General features: G+C 48.6%; 1 pseudogene; it reads right to left on the reverse strand.

The window, feature by feature from the left end:
- Positions 1-12761: 12761 nt before the first annotated feature.
- Positions 12762-12932, reverse strand: LOC144669206 (U2 spliceosomal RNA; annotated as a pseudogene).
- Positions 12933-18960: the final 6028 nt, after the last annotated feature.

Genomic DNA, 18960 nt, shown 5'->3' on the forward strand with positions numbered 1-18960 from the left:
CCCTTGCCCGCCCACCCCTATTATTCACTTACCTTCTCTCCGTAGCTTTCCAAAGAAGCTTTGGGACATTTAAACTCTTTACTTACTGGTCAAAGTCCTGGAACTCCCTTCCTAACAGCGCTGTGCGTGTACCTACACCACGTGAACTGCAGTGGTTCAAGAAGGCAGCTCACCACCTCCCTCTCGAGGGCAACTAGGGATGGGCAATAAATGCTGCCCCGGCCAGTGAAGCCCACATCAAGTGAATGAATAAAAGAAAATCCGGCAGCTGGTGTTGTAAAAAGGGGGCGTGGCCTGTCCTCTCCCAACGATCCGACGCTAGGAAGAAGCAGTTCCATTTCAGACTCGCTCCGCATTTCTGGAGAAGCCGGGATGGGAAGACCTGGTCAGGAACGCCGCGCTCCTGTGTGCTGGAGGAAAGTAGGAGTGGGGTGGCAATCCGACAGTGATTGACATTCCTCGGAAGACTCCGGCCTCATCTTTCAATTCGATACTTTACAGCCTTCCAGAATCAACACTGAGTTCAACCATTACAGACTGGAATCTCTGTCTCCATTTCTTTTCATGTTTCACTCTTACTCTTGTTCTCACATTCGGAATGCAGCACAACTGCTCGAGGCACATCTTTTGTTTCTTTACTTGTCCCATTTCCACTCCCTTTGACTCCGCACGACTAGCTCTTCTGTCATTTAATCTCTCCCTGTCTTACACCCAATCACAGAGCTTCCCTATTGTCCTTTTTCTCACCCTCCTGTTGCTTAAAGTCGATGACATTTCAAACTTGTCCAGTTCTGATGCCTGAAACGTTAACTCGATTTCTCTCTGTACAGATGCTGTCAGACCTGATGAGTATATCCAAGGATTTCTGAATGTATTCAGAGGAATTCTCTGTTACTCCAGCCCGGGATCACGGATGCAATGGATGTTATTGAAAACAAGTTCCCTGGGCCATTTTGTTAGAACTTGTTTGCTTCTAAAATTGTATTTTTACTCTTCTGACATTGTCTCAAATTAACCATTAACCTTCTGACATGGATCCATGTATCCATTTAGCATGGGTGGATGATTGGACAATGGAGAAGTAGCAGAGAGTAGGGATAAACGGGACATTTTCGCTTTCTCAGCCGCTAACTAGGGGATTTCTGCAAGGATCAGAGCTGGGGCCTCAACTATTTACAATCCCTGTTAATGATTTAGACAAAGAGATCAAGCTGAGAGAAGTAGGGAAAGCGGAGGGGTGAAATCAAAAAGGAAATTAGGACAGTAAAGAGAGGGCATGAAAGAATATTGGCAAGCAAAATCAACACAAAGATGATTGATCAATTTAGAGTAAGAGGATCACGAAGGAAAGAATGGAGTTCATAAAACACCGAAAAGGTAACCTGTGGGTGGAGGCGGAGGATGTGGGTTTGGGTCTGAATGAATACTTTGCGTCTGTCTTAACAAAAGAGGGGGAGAATGCTGACATTGTAGTTCAGGAGGAGGAGTGTGAAGTATTGGATGTGATAAACGTAGGGAGAGAGGAAGTATCAAGGGGATTAGCATCGCCAGAAGTGGATAAATCACCAGGGCTGGATGAAATGTACCCCGGGCTGTGTCCGCTCCAGTCAACAAGGATCTGACTACTCTAATCCCATTTTCCAATGCTTGGCACATAGCCCTGGAGGCTATGTCAACGCAAGTGAATATCTAAATACTTCTTAAATGTTACGAGAGTTTCTGACTCAATCACCCTTTCAGGCAGTGAGTTCTAGACTCCCACCACTGTCTGGGTGAAAAAAATATTCCTCAACACCCCTCTTAGCCTTCTACCTCTTACCTTAAATCTATGCCCCCTGGTTATTGACCCCACTACTAATGGAAAAAGTGCCTTCATATCCACCCTATCTATGCTCCTCATAATCTCATACACCTCTATCAGGTCCCCTCTCAACCTTCATTGCTCCTAGGAAAACAACCCCAGCCTATCCAATCTTTCCTCATGGCTCAGACACACCAACACAGGCAGCATCCTGGTAAATCTCCTCTGCGCCCTCTCCAGTGCAATCACATCCTTCCTATAATGTGGTGACCAGAACCGCACACAGTACTCCAGTTGTGGCCTAACCAGCGTTTTATACAGTTCCAGCATAACCTCCCTGCTCTTGTATTCTATGCTTCAGCTAATAAAGGCAAGTATCCCTCATGCCTTCTTAACCACTTGATCTACATGCCCTGCTACCTTCAGGGATCTATAGATATGCTCACCAAGGTCCCTCTGATATTCAGTGCTTTTCAGGGTCCTACCATTCATAGTGTATTCCCTTGCCTTGTTAGCCATCCCCAAGTGCATTACCTCACATTTTTCTAGGTTGAATTCCATTCGCCACTGCTCTGCCCACCTGACCAGTCCATTGATATCCTCCTGCAGTTTACGGCTATCCTCCTCGCTATTTACCACTCTACCAATTTTCCTCTTATCTGCAAACTTCTTGATCATACCCCCTACATTTAAATCTAAATCATTTATGTACACCACAAACAGCAAGGGCCCCAGTACCGAGCTCTGTGGAACCCCACTAGAAATAGACTTCCAGTCACAGAAACATCCCTCTACCATCACACTCTGCTTCCTGCCTCTCAGCCAATTTTGGATCCAACATGCCACTTTGCCATGGACCCCATGGGCTCTTACTTTCATGGCCAGTCTGCCATGAGGGACTTTATCAAAAGCCTTGCTAAAGTAAAATGCATTATCCTCATCAACACTCCTGGTTACCTCCTCAAAAAATTCGGACAAATTTTTCAAACACGACCTTCCCTTAACAAACCCATGCTGACTGTCCCCGATTAATCCTTGTCTCTCCAAGGCCAGATATATTCTGCCCCTCAGAATTCTTTCTAGTAACTTCCCCACCACTGAGGTTAGACTGACTGGCCTGTAATTTCCTGGTCTATCCCTTCCTCCCTTTCTTAATATTGGAACAATTTTAGCGGTCCTCCAGTCCTCTGGCATCACACCTGTGGCCAGAGAGGATTTGAAAATTATTGCCAGGGCCCCTGAAATCTCTTCCCTAGGCTCCCTCAACAGCCTGGGATATATCTCATCCGGGCCTGTGGATTTATCCATTTCTAAGGCCGCTAGACCTGCAAGTGCCCCCTCGCTCTCTATGTTAATTTCCTCTAATATTTCACAGTCCTCCACCCTGATATCTGTATCTGCGTCGTCCTTTTCCATTGTGAAGACCGACGTAAAGGATTCATTGAGGACTGCACCCATGTCTTCCGGGTCCACACACAGATTACCTCTGTTATCCCAAATTGGCCCTACTCTTTCCCTAGTTATTCTCTTACTCTATATATATTTAAATAACCCCTTTGAGTTTTCCTTTATTCTATCCACCAATGCTTTCTCATGCACTCTCTTAGCTTTCCTAATTTCCTTTCTAAGTTCCCTCTACACTTTTTACATTCCAGGAAGGACTCAGCTGTATTGAGCCCTCGGTATCTGCCATAAGCTTCTCTTGTTTTCTTCATCCTAACCTTTATGCCCCTTGACATCCAGGGTTCTTCAGGATTGGTTCCCCCCACCCGTTGCCTTTATGGGAACATAATTGCCCTGTGCTTTTGCTATTACCTCCTTGAAGAACCCCCACTGCTCTGACACAGTTTTATCTGCAAGTAGCTGCTCCCAGTCCACTTGTGCCAAATCGCATCTCATCTTAGTAAAATTAGCCTTTCCCCAGTTTAGAACTTTTATTCCTGGCCCAACCTTATTCTTTTCCATAACTATCCGAAATCTAACTGAGTTATGGTCACTATCTCCAAAATGTTCCCCTACTGATATGCCTTCCACCTGCCCGGGCTCAGTTCAGAATATTAGGTCCAGAACTGCCCCCTCCCTTGCTGGGCTTTCTACGCACTGTCTAAGAAAGTTCTCCCGGATGCAACTTCAGAATTTTACTCCCTCCCTACCTTGCACACTGAAACTATCCCAGTTAATATTTGGGTAGTTAAAATCCCCTACCATTACTGCCCTATTATTCTTACACTTCTCTGAAATTTGTCTACATATTTGATCCTCTATCTCTCCCTGACTGTTTGGGGGCCTATAGTACACAGGTCATATCTGACTAATTAGATTGAAGTTTTTGAGGAAGTAACAAGTAGGATTGATGAGGGTGGTGTAGTTGATGTGATACACATTGATTATAACAAGGCTTTCGACAAGGTTCCACATGGCAGACTGCTTAAAAAAATAACAGCCCATAGGATCCAGGGGAACGTAGCGAGCTGGATACAAAATTGGCTCAGTGGCAGGAAACAAAGGATGGATGTTTTTGTGACTGGAAGGCTGTTTCCAGTGGGGTTCTGCCGGGCTCAGTACTGGGCCCCCTGCTTTTTGTGGTCTATATTAATGATTTGGGCATAAAAGTAGAATGATCAAGAAGTTTGCAGACAGCAGAAAAATTGGTTGATAGCGAGGAGAGTTGCTGTGGACTGGAGGAAAATATCAATACACTGGTCAAGTGGGCAGAAAAGTGGCAAATGGAATTCAACCCAGAGAAGTGTGAGGTGATGCAATTGGGGAGGTCAAACAAGGCAAAGGATTACACAATAAATGGGAGGAAACTGAGAGGTGTAGAGGAAGTGAGGGGTCATAGAGTGAATGTCCACAGATCCCAGAAGGTAGCAGGACAGGTTGAGAAGGTGGTTAAGAAGGCAGATGGAATCCTTTCATTTCTTAGCTGAGGCATAGAATATAAGAACAGGGAGGTTATGCTGGAACTATAGAAAACATTAGTTAGGCCACGACTTGAGTACTGTGTGCTGTTCTGGTCACCTTGTTACAGAAAGGATGTAATTGCATTCGAGAGGGAACAGAGGAGATTTACCAGGATGTAGCCTGGGCTGGAAAATTGCAAATATGAGGAAAGATTGGAGAGGCTGGGGTTGTTCTCCTTAGAACAGAGGAGGCTGAGGGGAGATTTGATTGAGATGTACAAAATTGTGAAGGGCCTGGATAGACTGGATGGGAAGGGCCTATTTACTTTAGCAGAGAGCACATTGACGAGGGGATATAGATTTTAAGAGATTGATAGAAAGATTAGAGGGGAGATGAGGAAAACCTTTTCTCACCCAGAGGATTGTGTGGGTCTGGAACTCACTGCCTGAAAGGGGAGTAGAGGCCGGAACCCTCAACTCATTGAAAAGGTGTCTGGATATGCACCTCAACTGCCGGAACCTGCAGGGCTACGGACCAAGTGCTGGAAAGTGGGATTTGGCTTGGGGGGGGGGGTTCGTTCTTCAGCCGGGGCAGACACGATGGGCCGAGTGGCCTCTTTCTGTGCTGTAAACATTCTACGATTCTACGGTACATTCAGACGGTTGCTATGCAGCCATTCACACCTCATCTGGACACATCTTTTGTTTCTTTACTTTACCCATTACCACTGCCTCTGGCTTTTGTACCATGAAACCTTTTATCCTTTAATGTCTCCTGCCCTCCACCCTATCACACACCTTCCCTTTTGTTCATCGACATCATTCCCTCCCCAGACCAACTCCTATTGGTCCAAATAAAATCGGCCTTCCTGGTAATAAATCCATGAGTTCTGTCATTGGTGGAGATTGTGGCTGGTTAATTGGTTCAATGTTGCTGCTTCTGGTCTCACTGGTGTCAGGTGAGTGCGGCTTGTGTGTATAAAAGGTGCTGCTCGGTGCCTGAAGGGATGGTTGAGTTGTTTGGTATCATGGGGGATTTTGTAGTGAGGGCTTTGTTCCCAGGGCTGGTGTTAGTTGGAGCTGTTTGTGGCTCTGATACTTGGCAACTGTTTCTCGGCCAGAGGTTTCCATGGAGCAGAGTCAAAGCCACCCCTGTGCCTCAGACATTGGTGTCAGCTGTGGCTCAGTTCATAGCACCCTTGCCTTTGAATCAGAGGGTTGTGGGTTCATGTCCCACTCCTGGAAACCAAGAACTGTGAATGTACTCGAAAAGAGTTACATGCGATCTGTTGATAACTCGAAAGAAAATTCTCTCCGCCTGGGCCTCCCTTTGGTTCCCATTTCCGTGTGTCTGAGGGTGGAAGTGTGTCTCCACTGCAGACTGTGATGGTGCAGTGTGGAGAGGACAAGCTGCTGCTCAGGGTCCAGCTGGATTTATTTGGAACCTGGCACCTGATCAAAGCTGCTGACCTGACCCTGGGGACAGCAGGTTGTTGGCCAACCAGGATCTACTCTCAGAACCACACTGTCCTCTTTGACTATGGACTCCATGAGTGTGGCAGCAGGTTGCAGGTAATGGGAATCCTCAGCTCTTGCTCTAAGCTTGGGCTGTAGGTTGTTCCCCACTCTTCATTCCAACACTGGGTGAGATGTCAATGATATTGAGGAGATAGCTGTCTCCTGCTTTATAAAACTACAAATTAGCTTTCTATCTTGTATTGTACTTTACTTTAACTGATCCCTGAGTCTCTCCAACCTATGACATCAGCCCCATTGGTCTTGAACCTTCTCTTTGGATCCTCCAAGCTTTTCCTTTTGTTGTTTTGAGGATTTTCAGCTCTATTCCCCTCATTCAGATCAATCCAACTGGAGGTTTCAGTCCAGTTTAATCGAACCAGGTTTAGAATGAGATGTGATGAAAATTTGCTTTTTCATATAAATTTGGATAGCTTGAATTTCCAAGCAATGGTGGGATGTGACACCCAGCTTTCAGAAACTAAGCTGAAGTGTTAATTTTTTTCAAAAGGTTATTGATAAATTAGTACTAAACTTTTATATTATGAAAAGTGAAGTTGCAACAAGATATGGGAACAATGGAATTTACCTGTAGAGAGGATGAGGCTGAGTCAGTATTGAAGACATCCTAAGATCTTTCATAAATGTGAGAAGCCTCCAGCCTCTGCATCAAGTTCCTGTCTAAAGGAACCAAGGATGTGTCAACTCGTATTGAATTCTCCTGTCCAGGTGGTGTTGCTTTGCCTGGGTCTGTACAAATCTGTTTTTTAACTGTTGCCTTAATGAAGGTGTCACTGGGAGCCAGATTAATCAGAATTTTGGGAGTTCTTATAGTAATTTGTAGACATAATGGATGTGCTTAATCTTTTCTTTAAATGTTTACATTTTTATCTAAACCTCCTGAATTTGTGGCAGTCTTTGCTGTTCCTGAATTCCGGGCACTGATCTCAAAATAAAATACTAATTGCAAAACAGTTGAGTGCCTAATCAAGTTTCCCTCGTGGATTTGATCCACCTGACTAGCATCATCTGCCACATCATAACATTCCCTTCATTCCCCAAAATAAATCCATCTGTCTCCAATGTACTCGGTGACTGAGCATTCACAGCTCTCTGGGATAGAATCCCAAACATTCACCACCTGCTGTATGAAGTAATTCCCTGTCACATTAATCTTAAGTGACCCCCTGACCTGAGATGCCTACCCCTAATAATCAACTCTCCTCCGGCTGGGGGGAAGCAGCCTCTTCACACTGATCCTGTCCATCCCCCTCAGAATTGTTTTCAGGGGATGGGATGACTTCATTGTTAGCCCCTGTGGAGAACATTCTCATTTCAGATCAGTTCTTCATTCCTTCACCTGATTCTTTCAGATGATTGGAGATTTCCTCATCTACACCACCCACCTGAACCACACCCCAGAGTATCATGGATCTGTCATTGTGAGAACAAATGGAGCTGTCGTTCCCATTGAGTGTCGTTATTTGAGGTGAGAATCTTTATTCGCTTTGTCAATAAGATCTACAGCTGCTGGTGGTCTCTGAAGATGTCCTAAAATGACTCCCCTGCCTTTCCAGGAAGGGCAATGTGAGCAGTGACCCCATCAAGCCCACCTGGATCCCATTCAGCTCCACCAAGTCTGGAGAAGGGCATCTGTCATTCTCTCTGCGCCTAATGAATGGTATGTGATGGGTGGATGGGGAGTGATTTCCTGTAGTCACTCACTGGGAGTTACAGCCACTGTCTCTAACCCTTGTCCTCTTGTACTTCAGGTGACTGGCTTACAGAGCGCACTTCGACTGTCTACTACCTGGGTGAGCTCATTCACATTGAGGCCTCTGTTTCAATGATCAACCACATGCCCCTGAAGCTCTACATTGACCGCTGTGTAGCTACACTGAGCCCAGACAAGGACTCCACCCGGAGATACAGCTTCATTGACCACAATGGGCAAGGATCTCTCTGCTTTCTCCAGCTGGTCCCATCTCAATGGCTTCACTTGATTCACTTCCTGTCCCTTTTTAATCTTTCTTCAGTTGCCTCCTGGACAGCAAAGCTGAGGACTCCTTTTCAACTTTTGTGTTGCCAAGAGACGAGCGGGAGCTGGACAAGCTCCGCTTTGACCTGGATGTGTTCCGTTTCCTTGGAGATGACCGTTCCTTGGTAAGAGGAAGCTGATCATTGGGGTCTCCATGTTGGGAGGGAGTCACTGAATCATGACTTGTGTTGAATGTGTCCCTCAGATTTTCATCACCTGTCACCTGAAAGTTGCTCCATTGGATCAGAGGGATTCCAGGAACAAAGCTTGTACTTTCCAGAAGGTGCAGAATGTGTCAGTTCCCCCTCTCTCTCCCTCAGGGATGTTGTGTGGGGATGTGATGCACAACCTGGTTGATGGGCTCTTTCTCTTGTTTAGCTGGACCCCATTGGAGGAATCGAGCATTGACATTTGTGCCTGTTGCCATGTGGGTAACTGTGGTGCCACAAGGGAGTTGTGGTTAGGTCCCAGAGGAAGGAGAGATCTTGTACCTGAAGCTGGTGGGACATTGATCCTCTAGATGTTGGACGTCCCCCTTTCCCCTCTCTAACTGGAATGTTTGATGTTGCAGAGAGTGAAGCTGGATTGAAGTGGGAGGGTGAGGCCTCACTTGGACCCCTGCAGGAGATGAGAAGTGGTATCGCACACTCCTGCAGAAACAACAGGTCAGCTTTGACCTTGGCAAGGTAGTCCAAGGTCGCAACACATCGAGTAGTAGATTTAATGCTACGCACATTTCTGGATACAATCTTTACACCCATTTTAAAGCATTTAGTGTCTTACCAAACCTGTTGTCTCTGAGAGTCCGAGACCTTTGGTCTGCTCCTGCATACCCATAGTGTTCACAAATTGCCTCACTTTGGATGGGCTGAGGAAACTGTCCTGAACCTCCCCATTGGAGATGTTCTGCTCAGGTGGCATCTGGGGATTCGTGTAGAGGACGGGATTTGAAATGTCCTCTGTTGGAGAAGCTTCCCCAATCCTCTCCCCCTCTGGGGCGTCGCTGCTCCCGGCTTCCCGGAGCTGGGGTGCGCTGAGCGCTTCACTGCTCCCAGATTGCTGGGGTTGGGGTGCACTGGCCTCTTCAGGTTGTGGGCAAAGTCGGGGTGCGCTGGTCTCCTCATTGTCGCCAATGTTCTGGAGCTCGGGTGTCTCGTCCTCCAACTCCCTAGAGCTTTTCCGCTTCTTCTGTAGGTGCCGCCCTTACCTTTCTTCGTCTGAAGAGCAGCTGTCCTTGTCATCCGTGTCGGATAGGAGACGCCTCTTGCCACTTGTCTGGGAAGTGGCTTGGTCCCTTCTTAGCCCCTTCTTCCTTTTGGCTCTCTTCACCAGCTGCCACTCCCCCTGCTGATTTTCCGCTGCTTCCTCCTCCATTGATTCGCTCTCCTGAGGAGTGGGAGGTTCAGGGGGCAGTGCTGTTGATTGGCTGTCTGCTGCCTCAATCTTATCCTCCACCTAGTCTCTCTCTGTGTCCTCCTTTGTCCCGTTGTTCTCACTGGGGGCCATGGTGTTTGGAGTGTTACAAGAGTCCTTGGTAGTAGTGACACGAAGCATTTCTTCTGCTTCCCCCTCATTGGCGTTGGCTGCCCGTGCATAAGTGAGGCAGCGTTTGGGGCAGGTCCTGTAGAGGTGACCTGCCTCGCCACACAGGTTGCAGCACTTAGTCTGTTTTCAGTCCTTTGTCTGGTGCCCTTCCTGTTTGCAGTTCTTGCAGAGTGCGGCGCTGCAGTTGGCCGCCACATGACCAGACTTGCCGCATGAGTGACAAAGTTTGGGTTGTCCAGCGTAGACCAGGTAGCCACGGCTTCCCCCGATAGCAAATCTGGAAGGAGGGTGGAAGACGGCTCCCTTACCGTCGGTCTTGAGCGTGACCTTAACCTGGCGTTTGCTGGTCCAAATCCCGAAGGCGTCTCTAACCTCGGTGCAGCTCCCAACCTTGTCGACGTACCTGGCGAGGAAGGTGAACACGTCGGCGACAGCGACGTGGGGGTTGTAGAGATGCAACGTCACCACACGGTCCCGTTGCAACGGCAGAGCAAAGAGCGGCTCCACCGTCAGGATCTTCATCTCCGGCTGGTGTCTCTTCTTCTCGAACACCTTCAGGAACTTGACGCAGGCAGCAACATTCCTGAAGGTCACGTCGAAATATCCAGCGCTGGGGAAGTCTTGCAGGGAGTAGATCTCCTCCGCTTCCAATCCAAACGCCTTCAACAGGATCCGCTTGATGAAGAAGGCCCGATCCATGGGTGCTCCTCCTTCACTGTCCTTCACTGTCACCCGAACGGTGTTACGTACCCCCTGGTTTGGGGCTCCTTTGGTTTTAGCCGTCGCTTCACTACAACTGATCTTAGCCAAAAGGCCGAGAAGCGATAACCCAGAAACCCATGCGCCCGTCCCGTCTTCCTCGGCCTCCGGCTTCACCGTCCGTTTTGCTGCGTGTGGCCGAACACGGGCTGAAGACCCGACAGCCAGCATTGAGCATCAGGACCTTTCTTGCTTGATGCTGCCTCCCTGAAGCAGCGCCTGCAACAGCCTCAAAACCCAACAGGGGGCATCGTCCAGTCCCGGGCTCCGCCCTGACAAGCAGCACAAGTGCACACCAGCAGCAGCCCTGCAGTTGTACCAATATCCAACAGGGGGCATTTTCCAGTCCAGGATTCCACCCTGACAAGCAGCACAAGTGCACACCAGCAGCAGCCCTGCAGTTGCACCAAAATCCAACAGGGGGCATCGTCCAGTCCCGGGCTCCACCCTGACAAGCAGCACAAGTGCAAACCAGCAGCAGCCCTGCAGTTGCACCAAAATCCAACGGGGGGCATCATTCAGATATAAAAACAAAGAACTGCGGATGCTGGAAATCCAAAACAAAAACAGAATTACCTGGAAAAACTCAGCAGGTCTGGCAGCATCGGTGGAGAAGAATAAAGTTGACGTTTCGAGTCCTCATAACCCTTCAACAGAACTGAGTAAAACTAGGAGAGGGGTGAAATATAAGCTGGTTTAAGGTGGGGGGGTGGGGGGAGAGAAGTCGGGCAGGGGGGGGGTGTGGTTGTAGGGACAAGCAAGCAGTGATAGGATCAGATAACCAAAAGATGTCAGGGACAAAAGAACAAAGAGGTGTTGAAGGTGGTGGTATTATCTAAACGAATGTGCTAATTAAGAATGGATGGGAGGACACACAAGGTACAGCTCTAGTGGGGGTGGGGTGATATAAGACTAACAGGGCATAAAAGGTATAAATTTAAAAATAATGGAAATAGGTGGGAAAAGAAAAATCTATATAAATTATTGGAAAAAATAAAAGGGAGGGGGAAGAAACGGAAATGGGGGTGGGGATGGGGGAGGGAGTTCAAGATCTAAAGTTGTTGAATTCAATATTCAGTCCGGAAGGCTGTAAAGTGCCTAGTCGGAAGATGAGGTGCTGTTCCTCCAGTTTGAGTTGGGCTTCACTGGAACAATGCAGCAAGCCAAGGACAGACATGTGGGCAAGAAAGCAGGGTGGAGTGTTAAAATGGCAAGCGACAGGGAGGTTTGGGTCATTCTTGCGGACAGACCGCAGGTGTTCTGCAAAGCGGTCGCCCAGTTTACGTTTGGTCTCTCCAATGTAGAGGAGACCGCATTGGGAGCAACGAATGCAGTAGACTAAGTCAGAGGAAATGCAAGTGAAATGCTGCTTCACTTGAAACGGGTGTTTGGGCCTTTGGACGGTGAGGAGAGAGGAAGTGAAGGGGCAGGTGTTGCATCTTTTGCGTGTGCATGGGGAGGTGCCATAGGTGGGGGTTGAGGAGTAGGGGTGATGGAGTGGACCAGGGTGTCCCGGAGGGAACGATCCCTACGGAATGCCGCCAAGGGGGGTGAAGGGAAGGTGTGTTTGGTGGTGGCAGAACTGTTTTTGAAGGTAGCAGCATCAGAACAGATGCGACGGACGCAAAAGAACTGAGAGAATGGGATGGAGTCCTTACAGGAAGCAGGGTGTGAGGAGCTGTAGTCAAGGTAGCTGTGGGAGTCGGTAGGCTTGTAATGGATATTGGTGGACAGTCTATCACCAGAAATTGAGACAGAGAGGTCAAGGAAGGGAAGGGAAGTGTCAGAGATGGACCATGTGAGAATGATGGAGGGGTGGAGATTGGAAGCAAAATTAATAAATTTTTCCAGTTCCCGACGAGAGCATGAAGCAGCACCGAAGTAATCATCGATGTACCGGAGAAAGAGTTGTGGGAGGGGGCCGGAGTAGGACTGGAACAAGGAATGTTCCACATACCCCATAAAGAGACAGGCATAGCGGGGGCCCGTGCGGGTACCCATGGCCACACCTTTTATTTGGAGGAATTGAGAGGAGTTAAAGGAGAAATTAAAGGTAAAGGGGGCATCACTCAGTCTGGCACCAATGAGCCTGTCCTGCCACTCAGCACAAGTTCAGTTCAACCAGATCAATGATGGAAAGCAGGACAATGCTCTGAATGACTTTTTCTTCTTTTCAGTTTCCCTTTCACCCTGTAGAGGGCAAAACTGCACCATTCCTGAAGACGCTGCAATACCAGGTCGATGTGTGGAATGGACGGAGAAAGATCCTGTTCCATCTCCCTGCTCCAAAAATAAATTTAATATTTGGTCCCCAGATAAAGGACGTATCGGATATTAAACTGATAAGAACAGATTTTTTTTTGAAAAATATACTTTATTCATAAAATATCTGGAGGAACATTCCAAAACATTTCAAAATCACCATCACAAAACTACAATCAGATTCAACTTTTACACATTGATCACAAGGTGCATCGATACAATCAATGAATATTACAATCATTTCAATATGGTCAATGCAGACAATCAGACAAAAGTATTGGAGTTATCAACATACATCATGTTGCTCTCTGAGGTGCTTCAATATAATTAGTATTCACTGCAGACATTCATTTGGAGCTGTACAGCCCGAGGGGCTCTCAACATTTCCCAGTCCCTGGGTGCACTGTGGCAGAAAGGTCTTAGACAGCGACCCTTCCCCATTGCGCCTTTGCGGTGGCTGCCCCAAGCTTTAGTGCGTCCCTCAGCACATAGTCCTGGACCTTGGAACGTGCCAGTCTGCAACACTCGGTCGGGGACAACTCTTTGCGCTGGAAGTCCAACAAGTTTCAGGCAGACCAAAGAGCGTCTATCACCGACGTCCAGACCTTCTTTGCAAAGGCACAACCACAAGGAGGTGAACAACGGTCTTGTCCCCACCACAGCCACCTCAAGGGGAACGTGCAGAGGGGGTGAGACTCCTGCCGTGTTGCGGAATCCCTCCCCAAATCTCATTTTGAGAGCACATCCACCATGTTTGTCCAGACTCTCCCATGTACTGTCATCAAAGCCCTTTGTAATGGAGGACAGGAAGGACTGGGACTCCGTACTGTCTGTGGGCTTCACGTCATACAATCCGACATAAAAGGATTTGCTGATCCTCAAAATGTCGGACTGCGATGACTTTACTGAGCCGTCTTCTTCCTTCAGGCTGCTGATCACAGAGCTCTCTCTGTGTACCTTTTGGAAGAAGAAACGTGAGCACGTCTCATCCTGCTCCACGGAGCGGACTCTGGAACGGAAGATGATCTTGGAGGCCTCCGAGGCAAAGAGCGAGGCTTGCTGGCTCTTCACCTATTGGAGTTCCTCCTTGACATCCACCCCCATCGACTGCAGCTGGAGCAGGTTTTTCTGGAGACAGGAAACGTTCCCCCTGCCTCTCCCTCTCTCTCTTGCCTTCTGAATACCTTTGAGGGTGAAAACCTCTTCATGTTACTAACAAAAACACATGAACATATGAATTAGCAACAGGAGTCGGCCTCTCAGCCTTTCAAGCCCACTTCGCCACTCAATAAGCTCCCGGCTGATCTGATCGTAACCTCATTTCCACATTACCCCCTACCCTCGATAACCTTTCACCCACTTACTTCTCAATAATTAAAAATATTCAACGATTCTGCTTCCATCGCCTGTTGAGGAAGAGAATTCCAAAGTCTCACGACCCTCTGAGAGAAAAGAATTTCCCCTCACCTCTGTCTTAAACAGTGGCCCCAAATACAAGATTCTCCCACAAGAGGAAACATCCTCTCCACATCCACCCTCTCAAGGCCCCTCAGCTTCTTGTATGTTTTAATCAGGTCGCCTCTTACTCTTCTGAACTACAGCAGATACAGGCCTAGCCTGTCCAATCCTTCCTCATAAGGCAATCCGCCCAATCCAGGTACTAGTTGGGTAAACCGTATCTGAATGGCTTCCAACGCATTGACATTCTTCCTCAAATAAGGAGACCAATAGTGTACACAGTGCTCCAGATGGGGTCACACCAATGCCCTGAATAACTGAAGCATCAGCTCTCTACTTTTCTATTCAACAGTGAGGCCCGAGTGCGCAGGCGCAACTGTTGCTGACGCCTTTCCAGTCAGCGGAAGGAGTTACAGTATTTTCAGTGGTAGCAATAGAATCAACATCAGTGCTGCCTCTATTAAATAGCTCAAGGAATGCTGCTTATGGAAAACAAAGAAAAGATTGCTTTCTATTATTCTGCCTGATTGCGTTGGTTGATCTTAGATTTTTCCTTTCTGATTGTGCAATTTAATTAACGGTAACTCGAAGCATAACCATACCAGTGCACTTTCAAACGCTATTTGGGCCCAATTTCCAGATGACAGTCGAACCGGAATTGTCCCGGCCTGTTTCTGTGCTGTAAACTTGTGTGCAGACGACTGAGATGATATTTACACCAGGGAATGGAAAGAAACATTAAAGAATTTCAAGACATCAGCAAAAAAAATGTCAATGTGAAAAGCTAAGACACTGATGTGAGGGGGGCAGTGAGACAACTGAAAACAAAGAGGACATGTCGCTAAAGTCTGAATTTAAAATAGAAAATTCTGGTCAAACAGGTTAGGGACAGTTGTAAAAAACAACACAGCTTCCCCCCCTCCCCCACCCACCCAGCCAAAAGCTGTTTACAGAATGTCTGTGAAAAGAGCTACGCAGAGATTTAAAGAGACACTCCATTCAGCTGACTAAAAGTATCTTCACTTACATCAGTATAGCTCCAAACTCACGATCCAGCTCCATTTACTCCTGTGCTTCACTTGCTGACTCTGTAGCCTCTCAAGCAGAAGGTTGTGGGTTCAAATCTCACTCCAGAGATTTGTGCACTTAATCCAAGCTGACAGTCCTGTTGGAGGAGATCGGAAATCAAGGCTTTAACAAGTAGCTGAAAAAGATCCCAGGTACGATTCAAGCTGGGGAATTCTCCCTGGTTTCCTGCTGAACATTTATTCTTCAACCAACATCAGTTAAAAGAGGTTATTTGTCATTATCCCGCTGTTGTATATGGGTCCTTGCTGGGTACAAAATAACTGCCACACTTACAACAGCAAAACACATTTCAACACTTCAAAAGTGCTTCATGGAGTAAAGTGTTTGGAATATTCAGTAATGAGCAGAAACAGAATATCTCTGTGATAATACACACAGAAAATGATGGAAATACACAGCAGGTTTTCAGCCTCTGTGTGGAGTAACAGAGTTAACGTTTCAGGTTGTGATGAAAGGTCATTCACCTGAAAAGTTCACTCAGTTTCTCTCTCCAAAGTGATCAAGGTAAGCATCAAGAAGTTTTTCATCCTCAAAGGCACCCAGAAAGCTAGAAAGGAACAGAGGGAAATGTCCCGACTCCAGAAAAACATGCAGAATCTGCTCTGGCTGCAGTCGATGGGGGTCGATGTCAAGGAGGAACTCCAAGAGGTGAAGAGCCAGCAAGCCTCGCTCTTTGCCTCGGAGGCCTCCAAGATCATCTTCTGTTCCAGGGACTAAGGCCCTTGAGTCCTTCGAGAAGAGTAAAACTCCTGGAAGCGACGGCTTGCTGGCGGAGTTGTATTCGGCTCTGTGGGACTTGATCGGCCCATACCTGCTAGAAGTGTACGAGAGTATGCTCCTGGCCGGCAGTATGTCAGAATCCATGAGGAAAGGCATCATCACCCTCATCTACAAGCACAAGGGGGGAAGGGAGGAAATTAGAAATTGGTGACCCATTTCACTGTTGAATGTGGACTATAAGCTTCTGTCCAAGGTCATCGTCAATCGGGTCAAATCCGCTCTGGAATTGGTGATCCACCCTGACCAGACCTGCACTGTGCCAGGCAGGAAGATCTCTGACAGCCTGGCGCTGCTCAGGGATACGATTGCCTATGTACAGGACAGGGGTGTGGATACCTGCCTCATCAGCTTGGATCAGGAGAAGGCCTTTGACAGAATATCGCACACCTACATGGTGGATGTGCTCTCCAAAATGGGGTTTGGGGACGAAATTCGCAACTGGATCCAACTGCTCTACACTAACATCAGTAGCGCAGTCTCAATCAATGGGTGGGAAACAGATAGCTTTCCGATGAAATCTGGAGTCAGGCAGGGCTGTCCTCTCTCGCCTGTCCTTTTCGTGTGTTGCATAGAACCCTTTGCCGAGTCCATCAGGAAGGATCCGGGCATAAGAGGAGTGACGATCCCAGGCAGTGGAGGCACTCAGGTAAAAGCCTCCCTGTACATGGACGACGTCGCCGTCTTCTGCTCGGATCCGCTGTCGGTGCGCAGACTGATCCACATCTGCGACCAGTTTGAACTAGCCTCGGGAGCCAAGGTAAATCGTGGGAAGAGCGAGGCCATGTTCTTTGGGAACTGGGCTGACCGATCCTTTGTCCCCTTCACCGTCAGGGCTGACGGCCTGAAGGTGCTGGGGATATGGTTCGGAGGGTCCGGGGCATGTGTTAGAAACTGGAAGGAATGAGTGGCAATGGTAATAAGAGCACTGGGCATGCACCCAAACCCATTCTTAGGAAGGATGAGTGCCCATGAGTAGCATGTTGGCATGGGTCAGTGTGGAGAACAGTTAGGGGCTGGCCATCCCCCATGGACCTCAGGGGTGTTACAGTCAGTGGCAGCTGCCAATGATGCTGAAGTTCGCCAAGGTGGTGAGCCCTGGCTGCATGGACTGAGTGCCTTGCGGGTCGAGTGCCACGAATCGGATGTGCCTTGCGAGATGGTCCTCAGCTGGGGTTGGACTGGCTGCAATGGCGCTGCAGGTAGAGAGTGGACTCACTGCTCCTCTATACTTTCAGGAGAAGACATCCCATAACAATATTGAGAGGTCACAGACTGGCGGGGAACCCCACACCGCCTCATCCTCACTCACTATAAGCAGAAGGCCTTGGAACTCGAGGGGCAGCAAGTACCTCGGTCAACCAGCCATGGTGAGGTTGGGGTATCAGACGAAGGTCAGAGTGCAGCGCACTGAGGTGAGAACTTCAGCTTGTGCAACCATTCTAGTGTAGCCTCTTCATTGATGTGCGCCTCGAACCTGGAGTCCCCATTGACAATCAAAAGACGAGGGCACCATGAAGCAGATCTCCGTTGTCTCACCAGGGTGCCTGGCATGTACAGTGAGAGTCTGATGACTTTCACTAACGACATGTTCATCTTCTCCCTTTTGGGTTCAGCAGCAGGCGCTCGCACTCAGGACCCTGAAGGGCCACCCCTGACCCCGGAAGATCACCATGTTCCCCACGCGCCTGCCTCACACCCGCTCTGTCAAGCAGGCACCAGCGCAGATACCAGCATTAGATGGCCGTCCAGTATCTCAGTGCACATTGGTGAGGGCACTTCACACTCGTTTGAGGTGCAGGCGGAGGCAGAGAGTGCCCAGGGTGCTGGCAGTCGGAGGACTGCTGGAGACCAGGACGATGCTCAGTCGAAGGCTGATGATGAGCCTCTGGAGTCGTCCATTAGGAAGCAGATGCTGGACGTCCAGCGGGGTGTGCGGGAGGATCTAGCGGAGATCTATGAGGGTATGTGCGCCATGGTCTCCGTTATGGAGGAGTCCATGCGGAGCATGACCACTGAGCGCACTGCCTCAGCCAAGGAGAGAGTGGTGACTGTCAGGGAGAGGCTGCCCCAGGGACAGGATCAGGGGTCCCTGGGGATACACTCGGACCTGCAAGCGCTCACACCGGCAATGACCTCAGGTGGTCAGTGTCCGTGTGTGAGATGGATGGGGTACCCAGTATACCAGCTAGGTGCCCGTCCATCAATGGTGAGCAGGGAGGTCCTGAGTGACCTCACGTTGGCGCACGAGCTGCCTGTTGTCTCTGCGGGCTCCTCTCAGGGCTCTACGGATGATGGCAGCAGCCCCTCTGCCCCTCTGCCAGTGACCGTGGCATCTGATGAGGCTGCGGCGACTGGGGAGATGGCAGCCATGGCACTGGCCGCTCCCTCCCAGGTGGGGACAGCACAGGCTCCACTGGCCAGAGGACGACCGCCAAGGTCACCCAGGCCAACAAGACAGCAGAGTCAGCAGGCTGCCTCCAATGCCAGTGCCAGCGAGGGGGCAGCACCTAGACATAGCACCCACAAATGTAAATTTAAAGCACCTTAAGCACAAGATGGTCTTGTCACGGGTGATATTTTTTGTTCCCCCATTTTGCTTTGAGTTTTTTAATGGTGTGACAAACAACACCGGTTAATGTTCAGTTCAGGAATCTGTCACCTGCAACATTAAATGACATTTGATTTTGTGTTATTGGCCTGAGTTTGCTTCATTTGTTCTGCAGGTGCAGCGTAGGCCAATATTTAATGATGCACCGAAATATCGCGAGAGTGCGCGTTGACGTTGGGACGCTCGGCTGATGTCAACATGT

This window comes from Cetorhinus maximus, chromosome 28, assembly GCF_964194155.1.
Source record: "Cetorhinus maximus chromosome 28, sCetMax3.hap1.1, whole genome shotgun sequence".
NCBI classification, from domain to species: Eukaryota; Metazoa; Chordata; class Chondrichthyes; order Lamniformes; family Cetorhinidae; genus Cetorhinus; species Cetorhinus maximus.